The 26179-nt window shown below is 33.6% G+C and overlaps 1 protein-coding gene and 1 pseudogene across 2 annotated transcripts in view; one reads left to right on the forward strand and one right to left on the reverse strand.

Moving 5' to 3' along the window:
* The window catches only part of IQCM (IQ motif containing M), a 436096-nt gene that overhangs the window by 132805 nt on the left and 277112 nt on the right, over positions 1-26179 (forward strand). The gene's annotated exons all lie outside the window — the stretch shown is intronic.
* LOC309863905 (small ribosomal subunit protein eS1 pseudogene) lies at positions 262-4459 on the reverse strand (annotated as a pseudogene). The gene is made up of 2 exons: positions 4319-4459; positions 262-1055 (listed from the first exon to the last, which is right to left on the reverse strand). The product of its transcript is annotated as a small ribosomal subunit protein eS1 pseudogene (transcript).

Here is a 26179-nt window from a genome sequence, read left to right on the forward strand (position 1 = left end):
AAATACTGTCACCTTGGGGGTATTTGAATATATGAATATGGGGGGAACACAATTCAGATCACAGCACTCAGTTTATCAGAGAAGGGAAAGACATGTTCTTTGTTCCCGCCTTCTCACACTATGTGAAGCCAGCTGAAGTTAGGAAGGAAGAGGGGTAGGGAGGTATTTTCAACTCATTGTAGAAGTGGAAAATAGATGTTTAAAAATAATAAATCCTTTTTTTAAAAAATATCGCAAATAAAATTTTTTTGGTCACCACTAAATGTCTGAATTTTAAACAGATTCTTGGACTGGTGGCTCATATCTATCAGCTCATTCAACTTTAGCACTGTTATCATCCCCAGTAGTTTTTCCAGAACTACTGCCTTCACTGTAAGGCTCCATGAGCTTTCCTAATTCAAACTTGGGCTTCTTGAGCATTTTTACTTTTCTGACATCCTGGAGTGGAAAAGTAGACTGAACAGTCTTCTCTGTGTCTTTTCTGATGCTGTCTGGAATCAACTTATTGACCATTTCTTTCAAGTCATTTGTCTACTCCTCTAAGGTCATGGATTTTCATCATCTTTTTCTGAATTTGGAGGTCCTGTTGGTGCTGAGTGTAAGAGGTCTAATGAATCTCATTGTTAGTTAGTTAGTTTGTTTTTGGTAAAACCAACATGAGATAGATGAAACAAAATTAATTGTCTTGACATCAACATGAACTTCAGTCATGGTCTGCCATTTTCTGACCATGGAGCACATTTTGTTATGGGTAAGATCCTTGCCATGGAAATCGATCAGGTAGTTTTTGCCCTGAACATCTTCAATAATTAGCTTGAATTTTTGAAATGCAGCTTCATTATTCCACAGATCAAGGGTCACTTCAAAAACATGACCCTTGAGGCCATCAGATGGGATTTGTGTTCCTTGAGTTCTTGTGAGTAGTGTTTTTCCAATATTTCTTATACTGACCATAGCTGGTGTTTTTCTATCATACAATATTTCTTAGAAAATGGATCAATGACTTTCTTCTTGGTTCCGTTTTTGCTGTCTTTCATAAGGTGCTTGTTCTTGCCCTAAGTTAATAAGTTCTAAATGTTCTAAATAGATTGTTTGTTTGTTTGTTTTTTTCATGAATCCACTATATTATAATAGGTATAGAGGTATAGAGGGAGGGAGATGATGCTTGCCTTGTGTATATTTAGACTATTGTTTCTTGCCTTTTTGATTCTGTGGTCACCTATCTCCCCCAGTTCTACTGTGATCATCAAGTACCTTCTCATACATATTTTCATTTATTGATGTAATGTCAGTTATTATTTTGTACCAAGGTGATTCCAAGAATTATTTGAAAAAGCTGAAACTTAAGATATTTAAAACATTTTTATTTTATTTTTTCTATCAGTGGCTTCTAAAAACATTAACTGAAGGATAGGTGCTTATAATAAAATACTAGAACATCTTCCTAGGAACAAAGCCAAAGGCAAGGGAAGCAAGGGCAAAAATGAACTATTGGGATTTCATCAAGATCAAAAGCTTTTGCACAGCAAAGGAAACAGTTAACAAAATCAAAAGACAACTGACAGAATGGGAGAAGATATTTGCAAACGACATATCAGATAAAGGACTAGTGTCCAGAATCTATAAAGAACTTAGCAAACTCAACACCCAAAAAACAAATAATCCAATCAAGAAATGGGCAGAGGACATGTTCTTAATATAATAATATAATTTGTATCATTCCTTATTGGTAATAAGCTTCTTTTTACATGTCGTGTCCTTGATTCTCATGGGATATTCAGGCATAGTTGATCTAATATTTCCCATTGTTTAGATGAAGAAACTAAATATTAAAAAGTTTGCAAGGAGCTCAAATCTCACAAGTATCAGGTTTCTTATTTCTAGTTCTTATACTATTTTACTGTATTGCTTTAAATATGTTCATATTGTCTTATATGTATCTATGACTATTTTTGTATCTATTATATCTATGACATACAAAATTGGGATGATTTCTTCATTATCTTTTTTTTCTTTTTAAGTAAACACCACACCCAACATGGGGCTTGAACTCATGACCCCGAGATCAAGAGTTTCATGTTTCACTGAGTGAGCCAGCCAGGTTCCCCTAACATTTAATATTTTAAGACTATATTTCATGATAAAACAGAGTGATTCAATATAGGGTGGGCTTATGCGTATTTTGTAGTACATAAAATGTTATGAACTAAAGGGTAGTGTCAATTTGTGTAATTTTTGAGTTTTTGTGATTTTGAGTTTGTGTGATTTTGAGTTTTTCCCATATAATCTAAATATGGTGTTTCTCACTATTGTATGTATTTTTAGAAGTACATTTTCCACCAGTCTTACAAGTTTATCAATAATGTTACTACATCATGTACAGTTTTAGAGAGTTAGCCTTTATGTTGAATTATAAATTATAAATTAGCTTGTATTGCTGTTTCAGTATGTAACAACATATTAGGAAAGATAACTTTCTTACATTATTTCCCACTGTTCACCTTAATAGACATTTCATAAAAATAGAAGTGTTTTACTGCCTGAAAATGTACCTTGCCTCATCTTCTTTAGGAAAATCTAAAAAGTATTTTTAATGTGCCCAATTCTAAATAATAAAAAATTTTCATGCTGGGAGAAATACATACTATGATATTAAAAATGTTCAGCAAATCTCTAAGAGATGCTTGAGGAATGTGAAAAAGCTCTTTTCATTCCATTACAAGAATACTTGTGTCTTGAATCCAGGTATCTCTCTCTGTTTATTGTGTGCTCTATCCGGAAAAGGAAAACCAACAGGGTTTAGTTAATTTCAGTTAAGCTAATTTCTGAAATTTTAAGAGATTAAATATATTGTCTATAAATATTGATGGTGGCAGGAAGATATATTACATAGTGGATTACAGATATTTCTTATTCAAAATAATCTTGAAATATAACATTTAATGATCACAAGTAGGTAATTTATTTGTATATCTTGAAGCAAGATTGAAAGGGCATCTTTAGACCAATGATGTACAATAGAAATAAAATGTGAGACATACTTGTCATTTGAATTTTCTGGTAGCCACATTCAGTAAGAGACAGATGAAATAAATTTTAAACACATTTACTTTAACCTGATATATATAAAATTTATCATTTATATGTAATCAATTTGAAAGATTATTAGTATATTTTATATTCCTTTTATTTTCTTATCATCTTTGAAATCTGGTGTATGATTTAAAATACAGCACAGATCAGTTCACACTGGCCACATTTCAAATGCACATAGCCACACATTACTGCACTAAGAACACAGCCTTGGATTTTGGGTTCAAGTGGACGTCAGTCTCTCATGCTTGGCATATAGTAAATGGACAAAAAATGCTTGAAGAAAAAGAAGAAAAAAGGTAGCAAATTTAGGTTACACAAGTTAGTAGTCTAATCAGACTATATATATCTACTTACTAGATGGATGATCTTGGTAAGTATATTTAGCCTTTCCAACCTCACTGTTCTTTTCGTAGAAATGAGATACTTGTATGTGCCTTTCAGTATTATTGTGATAGAATTAAATGAGGGTAACAAAGGTAGAACACCTATTTGGTTTCCTTCCATCCCATTTCCCTTTGGAAATCTGAATTGTCATACATTAGATGACATAATCTATCCACTTCTTTTAGATCTTATAAACTGCCTCACCAAACATTACATTTTTTCAGTTAAAGTGAGTGGAAAGAGAGAAACTAGAATCAGAGTAGGAGGTTCTTGGCATCAAGATTATAGCTGAGGACAATTATGTTAAATTGCTTAGCATGCTGTGGAATTAATTGCCCATGATCTTATAATTATAAATATTTAATATTTAATTTATAAAACATCCTTTAAACATGCAAGCCTACATTCATATGTGTGAACATTTTGGTAAATAAGCTTCAGTTTGATAGTTTATAAAGTTAATGGCATAATCACTTCAGATCTTCTCATTTCCCTTCTGCTCAGACCTCGTCCATGGCTCAGGAACTTGCAGTAACAAATAGAAGCATAATCTCTTCTTTCCTCCATTCACACATACACATACACAATACAACACATATGCAGAGATGTGCAAAAAACATACATGTATAGTAAGGGGTTGGCTTCATGGGCATGTGACCCTGCTGTCACATAGAACTCCACAGCTCTGGGGATTAATGCTCTGTGGTTGCCCTCTTGAACTTCTTAAGAACTTACCTTTAAATTTGTGGTTTTGTAAGTGAGTCTGATAGGATAATAGAATAAGCATGAGAAGCTTGAAATCTGAGTTCACAAGTGGTCCCACCTCCTGTTTCCCTACCTGTCCTTCACCTCCAGGATGGAGTCTTGACCAACCACTCCCATGTGCCAGCCTAGTGACTGCAGATACCCTCTGTCCCATTTGTGTTTGTAGGTCAGGGAGCATCTGGTGAATGAGTGCAGTCTGCACACCTGAGGACATGCCCTCACCCAGCAAGTGTTCCCATACTCAAGAGAGCATAACAATATATTGCAAATAAAAACCACTATGATAGACTGAGAGAGACCAATGAATAAATGAAAATCTCGTATGATGTGGTAGATAATTATAAAGTTAACCCTGTGTGAGCACTACACAGATCATTAAATAGAATATTGCCAGCAATATTCTATTTTATAGATACAGTTATAAATGTGAAATATAATTATATCTATATCTGTAATTATATCTACATTTTATAGATATAGTTATAAACGTGAAATGTGAAACAGAATATTGCTGACAATATTCTATTTTATAGATTTAGTTACCCCACCCCCACCTGGTCTCTTCCTAATTGGAACACTTACTCACCCCTCAGTGTTAACCACCAGCTTTGGTTTTGTGATAACAATTTTCATGCTTTTCTCTCTAGTCTTACCTCCCAGACTGATGATTCTTTGTGTCTATTTAAAACATTTATATAAATTAATTTGTACTGTGTATATTTCATATGTCCTGTTTTGCTCAACACTGTTTGCAAAAATTTCCCATGCTGTTACAAACTACTGCAGCTTGTTCATTTTCACTAATGTATAGTATACCATTTTAGCGCTATGTCATCTGATATTTAGTCTACCTGAATAACATTTGAGTTGTTTTCACTTTAGGGCTGTATCGGTACTATTATGTATGTCTCCTGTTGTGCATCTGCAAAGGGTTCTCTAGGGTATATACCAAGGAGAGATTTTCTGGTTCATGGGTTATATATACCTTAAACTTCTCTATAATGCCTGTAGTCCAAGGCTGGTACTAATTCATGTTCATACTTGCCAGGAATGAACAATCTTATTGTTGTACATCCTCTTCAGCATTTGAAATCGTTAAAATTGTAAAATTTGTGCCAATCAGTTGGGATTCAGTGTTTAAAAACATTTTTTTAAAAAATATTTATTTATTTATTGCAAGGAGAAACAGAGATAGAGAAAGAAGGTGCACAAGCAGGAGGGGCAAGGAGAGGGGTAGAGAATCTCATTCAGACACTGTGCTGGGCATGGAGTCCAACTGGGGGCTCTATCCCATGACGTTGAGATCATGACCTGAGCTGAAATGAAGAGTTGGATGCCTAACTGACTATACCACCCAGCTGCCCCACATTTAAAAAATTTTTAAATACTGGGGTACCTGTGGTGAACTTGGTTAAGGGTCTGATTCTTAGTTTCAGCTCAGGTTGTGGTTTCAGGGTCTTGGGATCAAGCCCGTGTGGAGGCTCCATGCTCAACAGGGATTCTGCTCTCTCTCCTTTCCTTTCCATTTGCCCCTCCCCTCCCTGTGAGTGCGTGCACACACACACTCTCTCTCTCTAATAAATAAATGAATCTTTAAAATTTTTTTAAAAATTTGCATTTCTCTGATTATTGATTAGATTGAACACTCTTACACATGCTTCTTGGCTCTTTGGATTTCCTTTTAAAAAAATCTTGTTTGATTATTTTTTTCATTTTTCTTTTGAGTTACTGCCTTTTTCTTATTGAGTTTTAAAAATTTCTCATTTAATTTCATAAACCGCATCTTTGTCAGTTGCATGTGTTGAAAAAAATTTCTCTGTCTCCATGGTTTATATTCATATTCTCTTTTATGGTGCCATGACAAATAGAAATTGAATTTATCAGTGTTTCCTTTACTACTATTTCCTTTTGTACTTGTTTGTAAACTTCGTGTAAAACTATTACTACCTAAAGTTTATTAAATTAATGTCCATTAATGTCTTCTAAATTATCATAGTTTTTATGTTTATATTTAGGTTATATTTAGGTTATGTGTATATTTAGGTTCTTGAAGTGTATTTTTGTGCAAGGTGTGAGAGAAGGGTCCAGTTTCATTCCTTCCCCATACTCCCCACCCTCCCCTGCCATAGTGACACTCAGTTGTCCTAGACATATTTATCATATTTATTGAAAAGCTTCTCTTTACTCAGTGGTCCTCTGGCCCACCTCTTTCATAATCTAAATGTCTACATATGCACAGGTCTCTTGCTGTGTTTTATTCTGTTCCACTCATCTGTCTAGTCTTAGAAGAGTATCACATGCTTCTAATTACCATCTATTTATAATAAATTTTGTGTATACTTTTTTATCTGTTTGTGTCAGGAAGTCAATTCCCATAGCAGTTAGTATTTCAAACACAGAAAAGATATTTTCATTATATATAACTATGACTCTTTCCCATGAACAGTAATGGAATGTGTATATATCTATATATTCTTCCTTCTTGTCTCCTTTATCCACCACCCAATTTTATCAGATATATCTTTTTCTTAGTATATAGGTAAACATGATAATGATTTCACTCATGTGTGGAATTTAAGAAACAAAAGAAATGAGCAAAGGAGAAAAATAAAAAGAGAGAGCGAAGGAGGGGCAAAAAATAGAAACAGTCCCTTAACTATAGAGAACAAACTGATGGTTACCAGAGTGGAGCTTGGTGGGGAGATGGCTTAAATAGATGATGAGGATTAAGGAGGACACTTGTTATGATGAACACTGGGTATTGTATGGAAGTGTTGAATTACTATATTGTACACTGATAATTAATATTACACTGTATGTTAACAGTATAAGAATATAAATAAAAACTTAAAAAAAGAGTATGCACGGTGAAGTAAAATGGTATTCATACTTTAAATATACCTATTTTTGTACAAAGTGATTTACTAATTCCAAATGAGACTTATTCCCTTTGACTATAAAAATGTGGAAATCGGCTACATAGGTCATTTACCAACTAACTTCTTTTCCTTCTCAAAATTTTGATTAGTTACTTATTGATCATGTCATCTAGGCTAGGATAAAATTCTTATGTCATGCTCATTTTTTATAGACATTTCTCTACTGGCTTCTAGCTTGCAGCTTTGCTTTTTATAGATATATTGTTCTTTTTGTCTGGATATTCAAAGGATTTTTTTATTTCTGAATTCTTATAATATTTCTGAGCTATGTTTTGGTGAGCATTATGCTGTGACAATTTTTTCCCTGATATAAAGTATGTCCTTCAGTAAGTTTTTAATATATTTTTATTCTATTACTTTGTTTCCTTTCTTCTTTTGCCTGTTTCCCATGTCTATCATTTCTCTTATAATCCTTTTAAACTTTCTTTTTTATATTTCATGTTCACTTTTATCAGTTCTATTTTCAGTGCTCCATAATCTGTCTTCATTTCTCCAAATGATTTAATTTTTTTCCCTTTATTTCTTTTTGGGCTCCATCAACTCAAGCAATGATCTCTATTGTGTCTCCAAATCTTTCTTCAGCTTTTATATCTCTTTTTTGAGTATTCTTTAAATAGAAGTAATTATCTTTTTTCCTCCAAAACCTTTCTTAGGCAGTATGTTTGGTCAAAATGTTTATCGTAGTTGTGGCAATATTATTCACCTTTTTTTCCCCTCTGGAAACACTTTTCTCATGGTATTCATGTGTTATTTTTAAAAATACCTTTTCCATTTTATTTGTTTCTGCAGTATTTTTATATATATTTTAAGCTAGATGATGATGATGATATTTATATATATTTTTTATGCCAGATGATGATGATAGATGATGATGATGATGGCGATGACAATGACTCACTTTGAGTGGGGTGCATTCTTCCCGGAGGAGGTTGCAGATAGGAGTGGCCAGAGCAGTGTTCTAGGTTAATGGAAAATGCCTTTAATGATACGGATCTGTGTTGTGCATGAGTTCTTTTAGCCTTTGCTTCTCCCCAGCTATTTTATTTGTACCCTGAAGGACAGCTCACATTGCTGAATTTCTTTCCTTACCCCCATTTCAACTGGAGGTTGAGTACTGAAAATCTGCTTCATCTATGTATTTCCTCATTCTCTCAGTTCCACCTTTCCATCTTCTTAAGACTTGAAAGTCTTAATGTCCTGAAAATATGGTTCAGGGCACTTCTGCTGTCAGAATAAACACCTTATTTTCATTTTTCCCCCTAAAGAGGTTTGCTCCCCAAGATGTGGCTACTTATATTGGAGAACTATTCTCTGCATTAACGGAGATTGGCAACTGTGGTGTCTTTAATTTCCTCTTCTTGCACTTCCATATAATTTTCATCTGTATTTGGAGGTTCTCTCATAATGTGCTTCTGGGTTTTAGATGGCATCTGATTTCATTAAAGGAATTTTTTTTGTGTGTTTAATTTTTATTATTGGCTTTGGACTATTTCCAAGAGTAGAAGGGGCCAAGATTGTATTTTTTTCCACAATTTGTAAACCAGAAGATATGATATATTTTGAGGAACTCAAGCAAATACCAGCAAGGAAGCCACCCTGAGAGAATTATAATCCATACATTAATCTTTAACACAAAATATATTATTACTGTACTTTTATGTTAAATGATAGTCTAATAATCTCCTCAAAAGTTACTGATAAAATGTTAAATGTACAATGACATTTTTATAGAGTTCATTAGTTTGTTAGTGTTGCTGTACCAAGTTACCCCAACCAAATGACTTAAACCAACAGTAATTTATTGTCTCACAGTTCTGGAAGCCAGAAATCTGAAACCAAGGTATTGGTAGGGTCATGCTTCCTCTGAAGCCTTTCTTTTATTCTCCAGTTTGTGATATCCGTAGGTGCTACTTGTCCTGTGGCAGCATAGTTGCCAGTCTTTGTCTCTGATTTTATATTTATGTCTTCTGTATGTCTCTGTGTTTCTCCTTTTCTTTTAAGGATATGAGTCATACTGGATTAAGGGCCCACTCTACTTCAATATGACCTCATCTTAGTCTAACTAATTATATCTGCAATGACCTTTGTTTCCAAAAAACAGTCATATTCTGAGATACAGGGGTTTAGAATTCAACATATCTTTCTGGAGGACACAATTCAATGTAGAGCATAGTGGGTAGTATCTTTTGGTAGATAATAGATTAGCTTATTGTTCTAACACTATTTTTTAACAGATAAACAATGTTGTTGTGAAACAAATGTAAAATATTCTTAAAAAACACAAATATTGTGTATTTTATGACAGTTATATTGAACCATTGAGATATATTGATTTCCTTATTTTAATACCATGTTTATATTTGTATCATTTCTAAATTGAGAAAAAGGTGTTTGAAGACCTACCAGTGATTAATATTGTAGATGTAAATATAGTCCAATGTTACTTAGTTATCTACTCATGGGCAGATAAATATGTATATAAGACTGTAAAATATGTTACCATGTAGGCAAGAAAATGTGGACATTGGAATGGCCCTTCTTTTTGGATAAATGTGATCTATTAAACTTTGATTTTAATAATTTGACAATTCTGATGAGGCACTTATTTCAGTTAATGGGAGGAAGAAATATTATTTGGATAAATTGCCCCTTTTGAAATAATAAAATATGTTAGCTAAATTTTGTTTTGAAAACTATATTAAAAAGTCACTGAAGGACTAAAAAAGACAGTGGGAAATGTTTCAGGCCAGTTTTTCTTTGACCATCTAAAACTAGAGTGGGAAGCAGAATATTGGAATGCCAAACCTTTTTATGCCATGAAGGCATTGTTGTTGCTGCACAGTTGGGAAAAGCAAGCATGTGAATAAGGAGGACAATGTCAAGGCTTAGAATCTGTCTCTGCTGGAGATTTTTACGCAAAAACCTCCCCACATTAAGTCAGGGTAAGAGCAAATTAGAAAGAAACCCATTCCTTTTCCATCAATTACAGGAACTGTTTTTTTGTTTTTATTTGTTTTGGCTTTTTTAAAGTTGCCTCATTGCTAAACAGAAAAGAAAAATATGAAAGAAAGTTTTCTGATTTGTGGCCACAGGGTCTTGCATGGATTTATGCCTCATGTACACACAGTCTACTTTAGTGAGGGATCCTCAAGTTATGACTTAGTTTAAGTTGATTTCCAACTGGCTAGTGGTAGAAGGAAATGCAAAACCCTACTGATTAAGTGGAACTTAAATTATTTTTTTAAGAACAAAGACCTTGCCCTTAAAAATCAGTCAATGAGTCAATAATAGCTAATCACACAAGAAAACAGTAGAAAAGGTAGAAGAACCAATTGAAGAAAAAGGACAATAGCAAGAGACTCATTCATATTTTGGATTTAACAGATTCAGATATTAAAACAGTTATACCAGTGTTTTTAAAAGGAATAAATGAGAAGTTGAAGATATTTGTAGAGAATAAGAAGTTATAAAAAGTGACATAAATTTGGAATAGGAAGATCAGAAATTCTAGAAAAGAGATACACAATGACTGTATTGGCAGTGAACATATTTGGTTGGATGCAACCATAGCATGCAATAGCATGTTGGATGCAGCAGAAGAGATAGCTAGTGAACTGACAGAAATGTTAGAAGAAATTACCCAGAATTCAGTACAGAAGGACAAGTAGCAAAATACAGAAGGGAAGGCAAGAGTGATACCATGAAAATACTGTGAAGAGATCTAATATACCTGTGTTCAGGGTCCAAGAAGGAGTGCATATCACCGCTTAGGAATATGGCAAAGGCAACAGATAAAGGGATATAGTGGCTGAAATTATTCCAGAACTGTTAGAAGACACCAATCCTCAGATTTGAGAAGCTTAATAAGTCCTAAATTGGATAGATAAAAGGAAGTATGCACTTTGAAACCATACCGAAGATAAAGGAAACCAAACAAAAAGAAATTGTTTTTAAAAACCAGTCAGAAAGAAAAAAAGAGAAAAGGAAAAGAGAGAAATCAACTATTTCCACAGCAAGAGCAGTAAGATAACTGATTACTCAACAATGACAATGAAAACCTGAAGGTAGTAGAATAATAACCTCGGTGTGCTTACAGCCATACCCGTGAGTCTAAAAGTCTATAGGCATAGTAAATATCTTTCAAGAGGTTAAATGGAGGGGTGCCTGGGTCACTCAGTGAGTTAAGCATCTGTCTTCAGCTCAGGTCATTATCTTAGGGTTCTGGCATCGAGTGTCATGATCTTGCAGTCCTGAGATGGAGTCCTGGTTCGGGGACCCTGCTCAGTGGAGAGTCTGCTTCTCCTGCTCTCTCTGTGCACTCTCTCTCTCAAATAAATGAATAAAATATTTTTTTTTTAAAAGAGGTTCAATAAGGATCTAATTAAATAAACAAAAACAGAGTGTTTATGACCAACTGAATCTCTTGAAGGAAATACTAAAGATGTGTGTAAGGACAAGAAAGATGGTCTGAAAAGGGAAAACTGAAATTCAAGGGAAAAATATAGGTTTATTTATTTATTTTTAAAAGATTTTTGTTTTATTTATTTGAGAGAGAGCAAGCTAGTGAGAGAGAATATAGGTGGAGGAGGGTAAAGGCAGAAGGAGAAGCAGTCTCCCTGCTGAGCAAGGCCACTGACATGAGGCTAGATCCCAGGACCCTGGGATCATGACCTAAACCCAAGGCAGATGCTTAACTGACTGAGCCACCTGGGTGCTGGGAAAATATAGATTTAAAAAGTCATAAATATCTATAGAAAAATAAGCTTATGATGTGCAATAGCAATAATAATGTATAGTAGATCTAGAAAATATAATTAAAATATTAGTGATTATATTCTATTATCTTTAAATTAACATAAAAGTTAAAGCATTCTAGCAAATTTTGTTTAAGAAAAGGATAAAGCTTTTGTTAAGTATGCATTTTTAATATCTAGAATATCATTTTCAAAAGTGTATAATATTCAAAGTGGTGGAGAGTTAAAAATCGTGTAATGATAAGTACTTAGCACAAATGAAGGAAGAAGAGGGAAAAAAGGAATGTGACAAAATAGGAAACAAAAATTAGGTGGAGACAAAACAATATTGCCCATTGAAAATAAATGAGAAGAGATACTCCAGCTAAAAGTCAAAGTATTTTATTAAAGATTTTATTTATTTATTTATTTATTTTGACAGAGAGAAGAGAGAGAGCGAGCACCCACAAGCAGGAGAAGGGACAGAGGTAGAGGGAGAAGCAGAGTCTCTGCTGAGCAAGGAGCTTGATGTAGGGTTCCATCTAGGGCCCTGGGATCATGACCTGAGCTAAGGGTAGATGCTTAACTGACTGAGTCACTCAGGCATCCCAAAGTCAAAGAATTTTAGAGCATAGGAAAAAAAGTCAACTCTGTGTTATAAATGAGATACACTTAAAACAGAACATAGAAAATTGAAGTAAAAGGTTTGTCAGCTTTTTTTGATCTGTGTTGGTATAGTATATATATATTTCAACCCTTTTTCTTATATTATTTATAAGAATATAAAAGGTGAAGGACGTCTGGGGGCTCAGTTGGTTAAGCATCAGACTCTTGATTTTGGCTTAGGTCATGATCTGAGGGTCTCGGTATTGAGCCCAGCATTGGGCTCCTGAACTCAGTGTGGAGTCTGCCTGAGATTCTCTTTCTCCCTCTCCTGCTGTCCCTCCCTCGTGCCCTCTTTCTTTAAAATAAATTAAATCTTAAAAAAAATAAAAAGTAATATTGCTATAGATATCATATAGATATCAGAAGAAGAGAGGGAAGATGATATGACAGGAATATTGAGAATGTAGACATAATAAAAAAAATAGGGAAAATATAGGAAAAACATAAACCACCCTAACTGACTCAGTAAGCATATAAAACCTAGACTTTGAAAATCATTAAAGAAAGTAGGGGGGCCTGGGTGACTTAGTAGGTAGAGTATCCAACTCTTGATTTCCAGTCAGGTCATGATCTCAAGGTTGTGAGATCGATCTCCCCCCCCTTCACCTGTCTTGGGCTCCAAACTCAGCACAGAGTGTGCTTGAAATTTTCTCTCTCTGCTCCTGACCAGCCTCATGCTGTCTCTCTAAATAAATAGATAAAATATTTTTTGAAAAAGTAATTCTTTGTGAAAAACCTTTCTACAAAAAGAAAAAGCCAGGGCAGATGGCTTCACTGGCAATTTCTATCAAGCATTCAAAGAATAAAAACCTCTAATTTCATATTTCAGAAGATGTTAGAAGTTTATATTTCAAAATTGTAAAGGGTTTACTTTAGTCTAGGTCCACTTAGGAGACATAGAGTACACAGTGATTTAAACAAGAGACATTTGATATAAAGAGTTATTAAGCAATGATAAAAGAGATGTAGGGGGATTGTACAGTATATCCTAAGGCTGAGGGAGATCATCTTGGGATGGAAATCCTTTGAAGGCACCTCCTGACCCTACACTGGAGAAGATGTAGTTGCCACTTGTTGGAAGGCAGAGAAGTTCACTGTGTATCTGGGTTAGAGACGGTCAAGCAGAAGCAGCCTGGGTTGGCACAGGGCAGGGCACTGTAAGCCTCATGCAGGGCAGGCACACAGGCACACGGGTGTACATGGGCAGTGGATATGCTCCTGTGTGGGTGGGAAGTCTAGAAGGCCTGGTGTCCACATCAGGAGAGGATAGATGAGCAGAGGGCATCAGGGTGCCAGTGCTGGCAGAAGGCCTGGAGTGAGATCTTCCTTTTGCATGGACTGTGGAAAGTGACCACCAGGCCAGACTGGGGCAGTGAGTTTGCCAATGGATCTATACCTCACGTATGTATCTGACCTACTAAAGAGGAAGCAGTGGATATGAGTGGAAATAAAAGGACTTTCCAATACATTGTACTAGAAAAATTAATTATCCTCATAGAAAAAGGCAAAATTGAACAATTATCTCACATCATCTTACGTGACCCAAGGGGAAGGAACATCAGAAGCATTTCGACTTGCTAGAAATCTCATTATCACTCATAAGGACATTGGGAAAAATTTATTAAGCTGACTTCTCATGTTCAGTTTTCTTTATGAGTTGTATTTCAATAAAAAGTTAAGAAATGTGAGTTTTTTTCTCGGGAAGTATAGAGATCTACTCCAGGATGTTGGAGTAGGAAAGGATTTCTTAAATACTATACTGAGTCACCAAACAAATGAAAAAACTGGTAATTTTCATTTCAATAATAACCTGAAACTGGGGACAATTAAAATGTCACCACCAATACAATGATGAATAAGTTATGCTAAATACATCCAAAGGAAAAAGTATACAGCAAGAAATTGGACAACCTGTGTCTACATGTAGCATGTAGTAGATGAGTTTTCTAAATATGCTAAGCACTAAAAGCAAAACAGGAAAGCATTTTGGTACATAAAGCTCAAATAAAAAGGTAGAGCTAAGTTTTACAGCTTAATACCATTGGCAAATTTATTTTAAAAAGACAAAGGAACATTTAGAATAAAATTCAGGAAAGGAATTAATTCTTGGGGGAGGAAAGACACTTTGAGAAGAAAGGGTTCTGAGGTGGTGGCATATATCTTGTTTCTGGTACCAAGTGGTCCACTGTAAAAAACTGTACATGTAACAATGTCTGTGCTTTTCTCTATGTATGTACATTTTAAAATAGTAGATTTTTAAAAGAAAAAATTCACTACATAAAGCAGTGCTGTGTACCTATTCTATTAGAGCCTTGGGAGTGGAAGTCTTAGAGTGATCAACTGGCTCAGCTTGCTCTGGATTTCCCAGGATTTGTGACTCTCAGTGCTAAATTAGAGGCCTTCTTGTGCAAACTGAGTTGGCTGGTTACTGAGTTGTGCATCTAGAACATTTTACTACCAGAGAGGCCATTAAATATGAAGGATAAGTCCTGAACATTTCATCAATTATTGTAAAATTATGTTAGGAAATATAAATGTAGGAAGGCAGAGTAAACCCAGGGTTTAAAATAGGTGTCTAAAGTTTATAATCCATTGGAGAGATTTATTTGGAGTTTCTAGTTATAGCACCAAGGAAGAGGTCACTTTTTTTTAAATGTTAAGACTTTTTATTTAAAATAATTTAAACTTACAATTAGCTGAAAATGTATGCATAGTTCCCCTACCCTTCACCCAGGTGTTTCTCTAATGGTAGCATTTTACATAAACAATGTTAAATGAGCTAAATCCGGGAATTAACGTGAATACGATATTTTTTTAATTACTTTTTAAAAATTAACATATAATGTATTATTAGCTCCAGGGGTACAGGTCTGTGAATCAGCAGGCTTACACACTTCTCAGCACTCACCATAACATATACCCTCCCCAATGTCCATAACCCAACCACCCACTTCCTAACCCCCTACCTCCGGCAACCCTCAGTTTGTTTTGTGAGATTAAGAAGAGTCTCTTTTGTCTCCCTCCCCATCCCATCTTGTTTCATGTTTAAAAGGTCACATTGTTAAACCATCAGTAAGCTTTCTTTCTTTCTTTTGTAAAATTATTTGAGAGAGACAGAGAAAGAGAGAAAGAGGGTGTGTTTTGAGGGGAGGGGCAGAGGGGGAAGTAGAGGGAAAGAGAGAGAGAATCTCAAGGAGATTCTGCACTGAGTACAGAGCCTGATGTGGAGTTTGATCCTCTGACCCTGACATCATGATCTGAGCAGAAGCCAACAGTACAAAGATCACCTGACTGAGCCCCTCAGGTCCCGCCCCCCACTGCCAACAGTTGTTTCTTATGGAGCTCCTGACCACCAGTCTTGTCCTGCCTGCTCAACCTCTCTGGATATTATGGGCAATTTATGGATTTTGGCTAAGATCTCTTATACCCTCCAGTATGGCTAAACAGTTGTACTCAAATACTCTGTATCTTGGGATTTGAATGCCCTTTGAATACCCTGGGAATGTAGGACTCAGAGCCCTAACTCGTCATTTTTATTGTCCTTCTATGTGAGACAGAAACTCTTCCACCTCCTGCTAGAGCTACTCATCATCTTTAGTATTGAGTGCAAGTGTCCCATCATCACCTGTGAAGTTATCTCTAGGCTCTTCCGGTGGAATTGCTTTGTCTCTGACTGAGCCTCCACAACGTACATCTAGTAAACACTTACTGCAAGGTGGTAGTGAGTTGTCTTTATTTAGTTTTCCCTATTAGAATTTGTGTTTCTAAAAGCCTATGTCTTGTTCATCTTGTACTCTCAACACTTAACATGTACAGGGCACATAGTAAGCATTCAGTGTTTAGTTGTACCTAGTAAACATGAAATAAATACCTGCTGGGATTGTAGACGATAAAACCATGTATTGGACTGAAATAATAGGTGTAACAATGTATTTAGCCCTGAAAAAAACCACACTATATTATTATTCCTAAGGTTTATTAAGTATTGCTTGCTTGAGTGAGTGTAATGGTGGTAAATAACACTTCTGATTAAAAAAGGAAGTATAAGAAAGAGAAGTTTAAAAAAAAGTGAGCACGGATCTGTAGGCTACTCTTACTGAATGTATGTCTTAGAACATAAACCTCTCTGTGGTAGATACTATATTGTGTGTGAGTTCTGGTAGGTAGCACAGTTATTACTCCTAATTAAGAAAAATAACTGATGTGGTTTTTCTCTCTAATACATATGGCCAAGGCTGATACAAATTTTATGGACCAGTAGACCTATTTGTGTTCCTAAATATATTTTTGACTCTATCCTAACTCTGAGGAGAACTATTCATTACTATGTCCTAACTCATAAGGAAACCAAAGTCAGTCATTTTTCAAATTTAATATCCTGGAACAATATCCTAGTGTTCTAAAATATACTTTAAACCAATGAGAATCTCTGTTGTATTTGGATGATTGAGCTTTGAAGGAGCTCCAAATTTTCCTGTGCAGTCCGTGAGATGGGTTTATAGTTTAGATAGATGAAGGCAATAACTGTTGAAATCACAGAATATCCCTTCTTTGCTAAAGGGGGAAAAGAATAGTTTTGTCATTCCTGACTGCTTTGCAAAAGGTAAAATATTTCATTGCTTTTAAGTTGGAATTAATTTATAGCAACTATTCAAAGAATCTATTCAATTACACACCAATGAGTATGAAAATGGATTTTCTATTTTATGACCCTTCATTTTTATCAGTTTGTGCTAAGCTATGTCCACTGGGAAATACAGTGTATATAAGGGATGTTTCTTCTGAGCATTTCATACATATGAATCTTTTAAACATGAGGTAGTGAAACTATGACGGCAAACTATAATTCTGTTGCTTAAAAACAAATAAAAGCCAAGGTGGTTTGACTTAAAGGTTTACTGGGGTTTAGCAGTTCTATAAAATGCCATTTATTAATTATCATATTAATTACTTGTACCATCAGTCCTACAAAGCAAACCTCTGTGAAAGCATTTCCTGAAGGTAGTTTTTGTTTGTTTGCTTGCTTTTTAATTTTTTCTTTCTTTCTCCTTACTGTTTGGAGTATTTCTTCTCGAATATACACACTGAGAATTTAACTTTGTCCTTGATAGCCAAAATTTTAATATTGGTTAATTGGTTTTAAAACTGGTTAATTTATTTATAGTGATTTTTAAATCATTTTTTAGACTACAAAAAGCAGGATCTTATTCCTTAATTTGACTATCTTTTTAATTGATTTTCCAACCAGATTTACAATTCCTGTTTTACAATGAGGTAGTTTCTCTGGCAAAAGTTTTAAAAATTAGACTTAATAATTCATGACCATGTGAACTAAAGTAAATTTTGTAAGCTTATCTGACTTAAAAAATGGAAGGCTAATGCATGAAAATGAGTATAATTCAATGTTACAAAGTCTTCTTTTCCTGGGTTTCTAATATTTGTCTTAAATTCCTCTGTGGGAATATCTCCCACACGAATCTCCCACTTATAAAAATGGGAAAACACGTAGACTTTTAAAAAGAATTCTTATGTTTTTCATGATCTTAATTGTCCCCTAATAATTTTCTTTTAATTGTATGTGAATGGAAGTGGTTTTCCACAATTAATCTGTACAGCATGAATTTTTAAAATGGTATTTATATTTTTCAATTTTTAGTGTTTCTGAAATAATACATAATTAAAAATAGATAGGATTATGTGTGATTCTAATACCACAGGTCTTTAAAAACAATTTTCATTAGAATTAATAAATTGAAGTAGAGAAAAATAATAAGTAAAATGGTTAAATAAAATTATGTTCATTCACTCATTACTCTTTAATTTTCTATTAAATTTTTCTGTTGTTTTGTCAGAGTTAGCTTTTTAATTATCAATGAAAATGAGAACAAATATTTTCTGAAGGATACATCAAAGATTTCTAGTTGCTAAAAATCTTTTAATGTATTTTTGGCATCATTGAAATTTCCTTTGTATTGAAAGATTAGGCCTCAAAATGAAAAAAAAAATTTGGATAAAAAGAACAGAGATGATAGAGTTAGGAAATATGGTTAGAATTTAAGGAATAGAAGAGGAAAATAGTTAAACAAATAAGAATTTCAAGCAAGATCAGGAATAACAGTAAAAGAAGAGAAAACCAATGTTTTGTCTTATTTATAATGAGGAAGACAATCACTCTTTTATCTACTAATCATGGTAAATACAAGAATCAGACAAGACTATGTAGAAGTATAAACTGTGAAGTGCTCAACTTTGATTACTACTTTTAGAATAGAATATTGATAACTTGAATTGTATAATATTGCAGAAATACTGAAGTTAAAAAAAAAGTCTTCCATGCCAATTTAAAATATATACAAGAGTGCTAATTTTCCTTAACAGAAAACCACCTCGATGTAATACTTGAAAAATGATATTTAAAATTTGGTGCATTTGCTAGTAAAACAACAAGAACTTATTCCCAGAAAAACCATTCAGCCACTTAGATTTTTGAAATGGTTTGTTTTGTTACTAATTTATTCTGAAGGTAAAATACTTTCAAAGCATTTGGGAGGAGCTCTTAACCTTTTAGGGTTATAATTTAAATTTGATTTGGTACCATAACATGAGTAATATAAATTGCTTATGTGAAGATGCTAATAGAAGGCACATAGAATATTTATCTTTATTTTTTATTGAAATATAACTTATATTTAGTGAAATGCTCATATCTCATAGATCCCATTCATTAAGTTTTAAGGAATAGATATCAAGATACAGCTTTTCTATCACTCTACAGAGTTTCTGTCAGATTGTTCCTAATCAGTCTACCCCTGTTCTACTCTCTGCCTCTAAAGTAAGCACTGACCTGATCTCTATTGTTATAGTTTCGTTTTTGCCAATTGTGGAATTTCATATAATTTGAATCATATAACGTGTATGTTTTCTTGTCTGACACTTTTTGTTTAGCTTGTTTTTGAAATGAATCCATGTTGTTGCATGTATCAGTTCATTCTTTTTTTTAGAGGAGGGAGGGGCAGAAGGAGAAGGGAGAGAAAATCTTAAGCAGGCTCCATGCAGGGCATGGAGCTAGGCTGGATTTCACAACCCTGAGATCATGACCTGAGCTGAAATCAAGAATGGGCACTTAATGGACTGAGCCACCTAGGTGTCACCTCCCACCTTTTTTTTTTTTTTTTTTTTTCTTAGATAAGTTTAGGAGAGAGAGAGAAAATAATTCATTCTTTTCATTGCTATTGTTTGATAATACCACAGTGTAGCTATCCATTCTCCTGTTTATGGACATCTGAATTGTTTCCAGTTTTTAGCTATTATGAATAAGGCTTCCAATAACACTTGGTGCAAGCATTTGTGTGGGCCTATGTTTTCATTTTTCTTGGATTAATATCTGGATGCAGAATCGCTGGGTTACAGAATAGATGTGTGTTTAACTATTTAACTATTTAAGGAAAATGTGTTTTACAAAGTGGTGATAACCGTTTTACATTCTCATCAGTTGTGTATTAGTGTTCTGGTTGCCCCCCATTCATTCTCCAACATTTGTTGTCAGTCTTTTTCATTTAAGCCATTTCAGTGGGGGTAGCTCTTTGAGGTTTCAATATGCATTCCTCTGCCTGATGACTAATGATGGATGCTAAGCACTTTCTCACATACATATTTTTCATTTGTATATCTTTTATAATGTGTCTGTGTCTTTTGCCCATTTTTAAAATACAGTGACTTGTTTTTTTGTCACTGAGTTTTAAGAGTCTATATATTCTGGAATTAGGTCCTTGTCATGTGTTGTGAATATTTACTCATAGTGTGTAACTTGCCTTTTTTTTTTTTTTTTTCTTTTTGCCTTTTCTTATGAGTAGGTTTTATTTTTTATGAAGTCCCAATTTTTCATTTTCTCTTTCTGACTTGTGCTTTGTGTCTTCTTTAAGAAAATCATTGCTAGTTCCAATGTTGTGGAGCTCTTCTATACTTTTTTCCTGGTGGCTTTGTTGTTTTACGTTTTATGTTTCAACCTATGATCCATTTTAAAATCAATTTTTGTATATGGCTCAAGGTAGTACCATTTGTTGAAGATATTTTTCTTTTTCCATTGAATTGCTTTAGTAACTTTGTCAAAAGTCTCTGTATTTTTGTGTGTCTATTTTAGGTCTCTACTCTATTTCGTTAGTCTATTTATATATTTTTTGCCAATACCACATAATCTTATTCCTGTAGCTTTATAGTAAGTCTTGAAAATATGTGGTATACATCCTTCAATTTTATTTATTTTCAAGACCGTTTTAACTATTCTTGTTCCTTTGCTTTTCCAAACAAACTTTTTTAAAGTTATCTTGTTAATTTCCAGAAAAAGTGATTATAATTGGCTTTGTTTTGAAGCTATACATCACTTGAGGGATATAAAACAACAACCTTAATGCTAAGTGTTCAATCTATCAGCATAATACATCTCTTTATTTACGTAAGTCTTTACTCTCTCAGCGATATTTTATATTTGTAAAATATAATTTTTATATTTATGTAAAGTTTTACATGTTATTTGTTAAATTTATTCTTAACTGATATTTGTAATTTTCTACTATATGGAATACAACTGATTTTTAATTGATTTTGTACACTGCAACATTGCTAAATTCACTTACTACTTCTACTGGTTTTCTTTTCAATTCTCTAGAATTTTATACATACACAGTGATGTCATTATGAATAAAGATAGCTTTACTTTTTTCTTTCCAAGTTGTATGACTTATCACTGTCTTGTTTTATTGCACTAGTTAGAAACTCTAGCACAATGTTAAATAGAAGCAGTGATTACAGGCATCCTATCTTGTTTCAAATCTTAGGCAGATGGCATCAATATCTCACCATCATGTATGACATTAGCTATATTTCTTTGTAGGTTCCCTTTATCAGGGTTAGGAAATTTCCCTTTTTCTTAATTTGTGGTAAATTTTTAAAAAAATCATAAATGTGTGTTGAATTTTGTAAAATGTTTTTTTATGTATACTTTAATGATTACTGATTTTTCTCTCAGCGTTTTACTGTAGTGAATGAATTACACTAATAATTTTCATATATAAAACCAACTTTATATTCTTGGGCTATACTTAATTGATCATGATATTTTATGCTTTTCAAATATTGATGGATTTGATTTGCTAATATTTTATTAAGGTTTTTTGCATCTATATTTCTCAAGGACATTGGTGTATTTTTATTTCTTATAAAATCCTTGTCTTGTTTTGCTATCAGGATTTTAATGACTTCATAAACTTAGTTGACTTTCCTGGCTTTCCTCCTGCTGCAGCCAGCCACACACTGTCCTCATGCAGTATCTCTTTTGGAGACAAGTTTCTCTAGTTTCTTCTGCTCCACCTGTAAACTAAGGCTAGACCCACACACCTATGCCACAGAGGAGGTCTCTCTCAGATATCTTGCCTTACCATCAGACTCACTGGGAGCTTTTAGAAAAGAGTTAAAGTGTGGATGCAGATGCCCCATTTGGGCTTCTAAGAATTCTGTACTAGTAATTGAGTGTGCATTTGACCTTTAAAGGTTTATAAAAATTTTCAGCTATTTTTTTCTTGCATGCTTCTGTGATGGTTATCTCTTCTTCTCATGGTCTGTCCAGGGTGAATTGTATTCTGTCTTTTCTTGGAAGAGCTTGCCAACCTGTTCATTAGGTTGCCTTGTGACCTCAGCTCTTCTAGTGGCTCAGAATTATTGTTTTATAGACTGTTTTGTTCTCATTGCTAGAGTGGAAAAGATTTGTGTGTGTGTGTGTGTGTGTGTGTGTGTGTGTGTGTGTGTGTGTGTTTGGCTTTCTATATGTAAAGTGAATGGTGGACTCTACATGTCTCTTAATATATGAAATGATATTCCCTAATATCATATCTAAAAGCCCCCATAATAGGTTTGATTTTCTGCCTCTCATCCTTTGAATCTGAGCTCAACTTCAGGATGTTTTCTCTCCTAGAATTAATAATAATGAATGAAAATGCTTGATTAATTAGAGATATTCTTAAAGAACATACAGATGGTTCTCCAGTTTAAAGAGTGAAGGATCATGAGTAAAAAGCCAGGATTGGAGTCGCAGCAGATCAGATATTCTGAGCCTCAATTTTTTCTTTTCTAAAATGGGGGAAGTAATCCCTGTTTTATCTATCTCTTTTTAGATGAAGCTAAAATGATATGGTATATGTAGAAGCTCATCTTAACATGTTAAATAGATGTAAGTTACTGATAAATAATTTTCAGAAAGATATAATTAAAGCTTGAATCTCTGAGATGAATATTTATTCTGATGGTTTAATATCTATAATTAATAGTTTATGGTCTTGTGGTAGTAGCCAGGGGAGAACATATTTTATATACAGGAATAATTAATGGATATCTATTGAGCACCTACTATATGTGCTTTGCTTCTTTCTGGAGAGATACTGGTGAGTATGACAAGTTATTGACCTTGTAATACTTATATTCTATCAGGGAAGACAGACAATAAACAGATTTTTGATGCTCTGCTCTCCAGAGGAAGGTTCCAGCCTAGGATTTTACAATAACTTCAACAAAGCCACCATGTAAGGACTTGGTGGGCATTTTGCTTAGCTGAGCTTTCTTGAACCTTATTTTGCAGTTCTATTCTTTTTTTTTTTCAAACTAGATCTTGCCAGATAGAAAAGTATTGTTATTCATGTTTTGCTCTGTGGTCTGCTCTTTTTTCCTGATGATTAGCTATTTAATTCAAACTTTTCTTGGCATTGGCAAAGTTTATGCATTTTGGAATAAACATAAAAAAGCATTTTATTATGGAAAATCTAAATATATACAAAAATAAAGAGAGTAGGATAATAAACCATGAGCACCCATCACCCAGCTTCAATAATTATAAATTCATGGCCAGTATTATTTCATCCATGCACCCACTCAGTTCTCGTCCCAACTTGGGCTATTTAAAGCAAATTCCTTGATATCTTTCCATTAAATATTTTTCAGTTTTATTATAAAATATAAGGAATCTCTTTTTAAAGAACAACCAAAATATCATAACCTCATCTAAAAAGTAAAATAACTTAATCAATTAGTATCTAGTAATTGTTCATATTCTATATTTTTCATATTTTGATAGAGGCTTCATTCAAGTGGAAATGGGAGTTGTTATAGAATTTTTGCTTTTATCTTTTACAGAGATAAAGACATTTTGGTATAAGTAACCATAATGGAAGTGAAGGTATCATCTGAATTTTGAAGGCAAAATGATCTTGATTAAAAGTTTTTTACCTTTTTGAAAACTGACCATACAGAATGTTGTGCATTTGGTGTATAGGACTACAAATAAATTTTAGATATTACCATGTCCTGTAAAGAATTTATGGACTTGTGGCTGAATTAAGTCACAGAAAAAGGTAACCCATAAGCAGAAAAAACAATGAGTTGTGTTTTGTCCTAGTGGTGGAGATGAGTGGCCTCAGGCTTCATGACCACTCACATTGTTCTATCATATCAGTGAGGTAGCTGCAAGGCACATTTTTCCTAATGCTGAAAAGACAAAAACTTTTAAAATTAATTAAATTTCCAGTAATTATAATAGACTGAGGCTTTCTTTGTAATCATGCCAGTCACATTTCTTTGAATTCCAATATGCTTTTTTGAGTAGAGAGAAAAAATGATGAGCCTTGAAAATTTGGCCTTGAAAGTTGAATATACATTGGGATGGTGGAGACTGGTTAGGATGTCTTATAGGGGATAGTAGTTAGGGTTTTTCAGAGAAAAAGAACCAATAGGTTGCCCCAAACTTTCTCTATCTTTTGATATAAATATACTTAGATCTTTACATCTACTTATTTATATATTTATATAGCTGTTTTGATAGATAGAGGCATAGTTAGATAGAGAGATAGATATGTGATATATACCCTCTCTCTCATTCTTCATATGTGATCCCTTAAATCTCTCTCTCTCCTCTTGACTCTATATATGAAAAGATTTGTTTTAAGGAATTTGCTTATACAATTGTAGAGGTTAACAAGTCCAAAATTTGAGTCCAGAGGTAGTCTGCTGACAGAATTATCTTTTTGGGCAGGAAAGTCAGTCTTTTTCTTAAGGCCTGCAACTGATTGGATAAGGCCCACCCATGTTATGAAGAGCAATCTGCTTTATTCAAAGGAGATATCAATATTAATCTCATCTAAAAAACCTTTACAGCAATATCCAGATATGTTTGACCAAATATCTAGCCACCATATTTTAGACAATTCAACAGAAAATTAACCATCACAAATGGAGACCATGGCATAGGCAAATGAGTGGACTTCAATACTTTTTTAGGTTAAGGCAAGTAAGAAAACCAGTAAGGTAAAACCAATAAGATAAATTAAGAATAAACTTTATTTTGTTCTCATTTATTCTTAAAGTTGCTGTTAAAATGATACACATTATGTTTCTCAAAAGAACCAAATTTTGTTGAATTTGATCTGTTGCTGTGTAGGAGTAAGAAGACAGAGCATCTGTGAAATATTTTATTAGTACAGTCAATTTTCATTTATTAGTGATAATGGAAACAGGGTCCACATGGTTACTAAGCTTTATAGATAATATTTAACACTTTAAAATCCAGAATCTTTATCATTCACCCAGAACTTAGACTATTATTTATATATCTAACAAGTAGAAACGTTGATTTATGTTATATCTTTGCCTCCTTTCTGATGATGATTGAAAAGACTGAAAAGGATGAATAGAAATGGCTAATTCTTAAGTCCAATAATTGTACTTTTTAATCAGAATAATAGAAAGTTCATTTTGTTAGCTTATTTAACTAATATTTGTTATATTTGTGTGTGATACTTGCTTTATCTTTATTGACTTAGGCTTTGTGAATCTCATTGTACTTAATTTTCTGTAATACTCTGCCTATAACTTAGTTAAGTTTCCAGCAGCCATACATGGTCTATACCTCTCAAGGTGACAGACCAACTCTCTTGTAGCCACGTCTAGGAGAGTAGAAAAGAATAGAGTGAAACATTTAGAATGAAAATACTGACATAAAGAGAGCTAAAATGCTGATAATTATCTTTTTGTTTTTGCCACCAGAATCTTTTCTCCTGCCTTGACTGTATTGTCTTAATGAATTTTAGTAAAGATAATGATATATTAATGAACTTCAATTTTCTTACAAGCCAATCATCAAAGACAGGTAGAAATAACTAAAAATTAACAATATTTTTTAGGGGATTAGATTCTTGTTTTTATTTTCTAAAAAGGCAAGCTCATTCCACAATTTACACAATTATTCTAGTTCATGCATAACCTGTGAATAAACAACATACCAAAGATTTTTGACAAAATGTTTTGTAGATAGCTTTATTTTTTAAAATGTAATCATCCTTTTATATTACAAAACAACTATATCTTCATTTCTAGAATATTTTGAAAGAATTTGTAGAAAGCTAAATATTCAAGTCAACCTCCTTTACCCAGAAGGGAGTGGGATGTGGATATTTTTTTGATTGATGCATATATGTGAAGGCATCATGAGGAGTCATGCCCTCAATTTAACAGTCATTTTAGGTTCCAGATTTCTAACATTGGGATTATCAACCTGCT

Source organism: Mustela nivalis, assembly GCF_964662115.1.
Source record: "Mustela nivalis genome assembly, chromosome: 4".
Taxonomy (NCBI): domain Eukaryota; kingdom Metazoa; phylum Chordata; class Mammalia; order Carnivora; family Mustelidae; genus Mustela; species Mustela nivalis.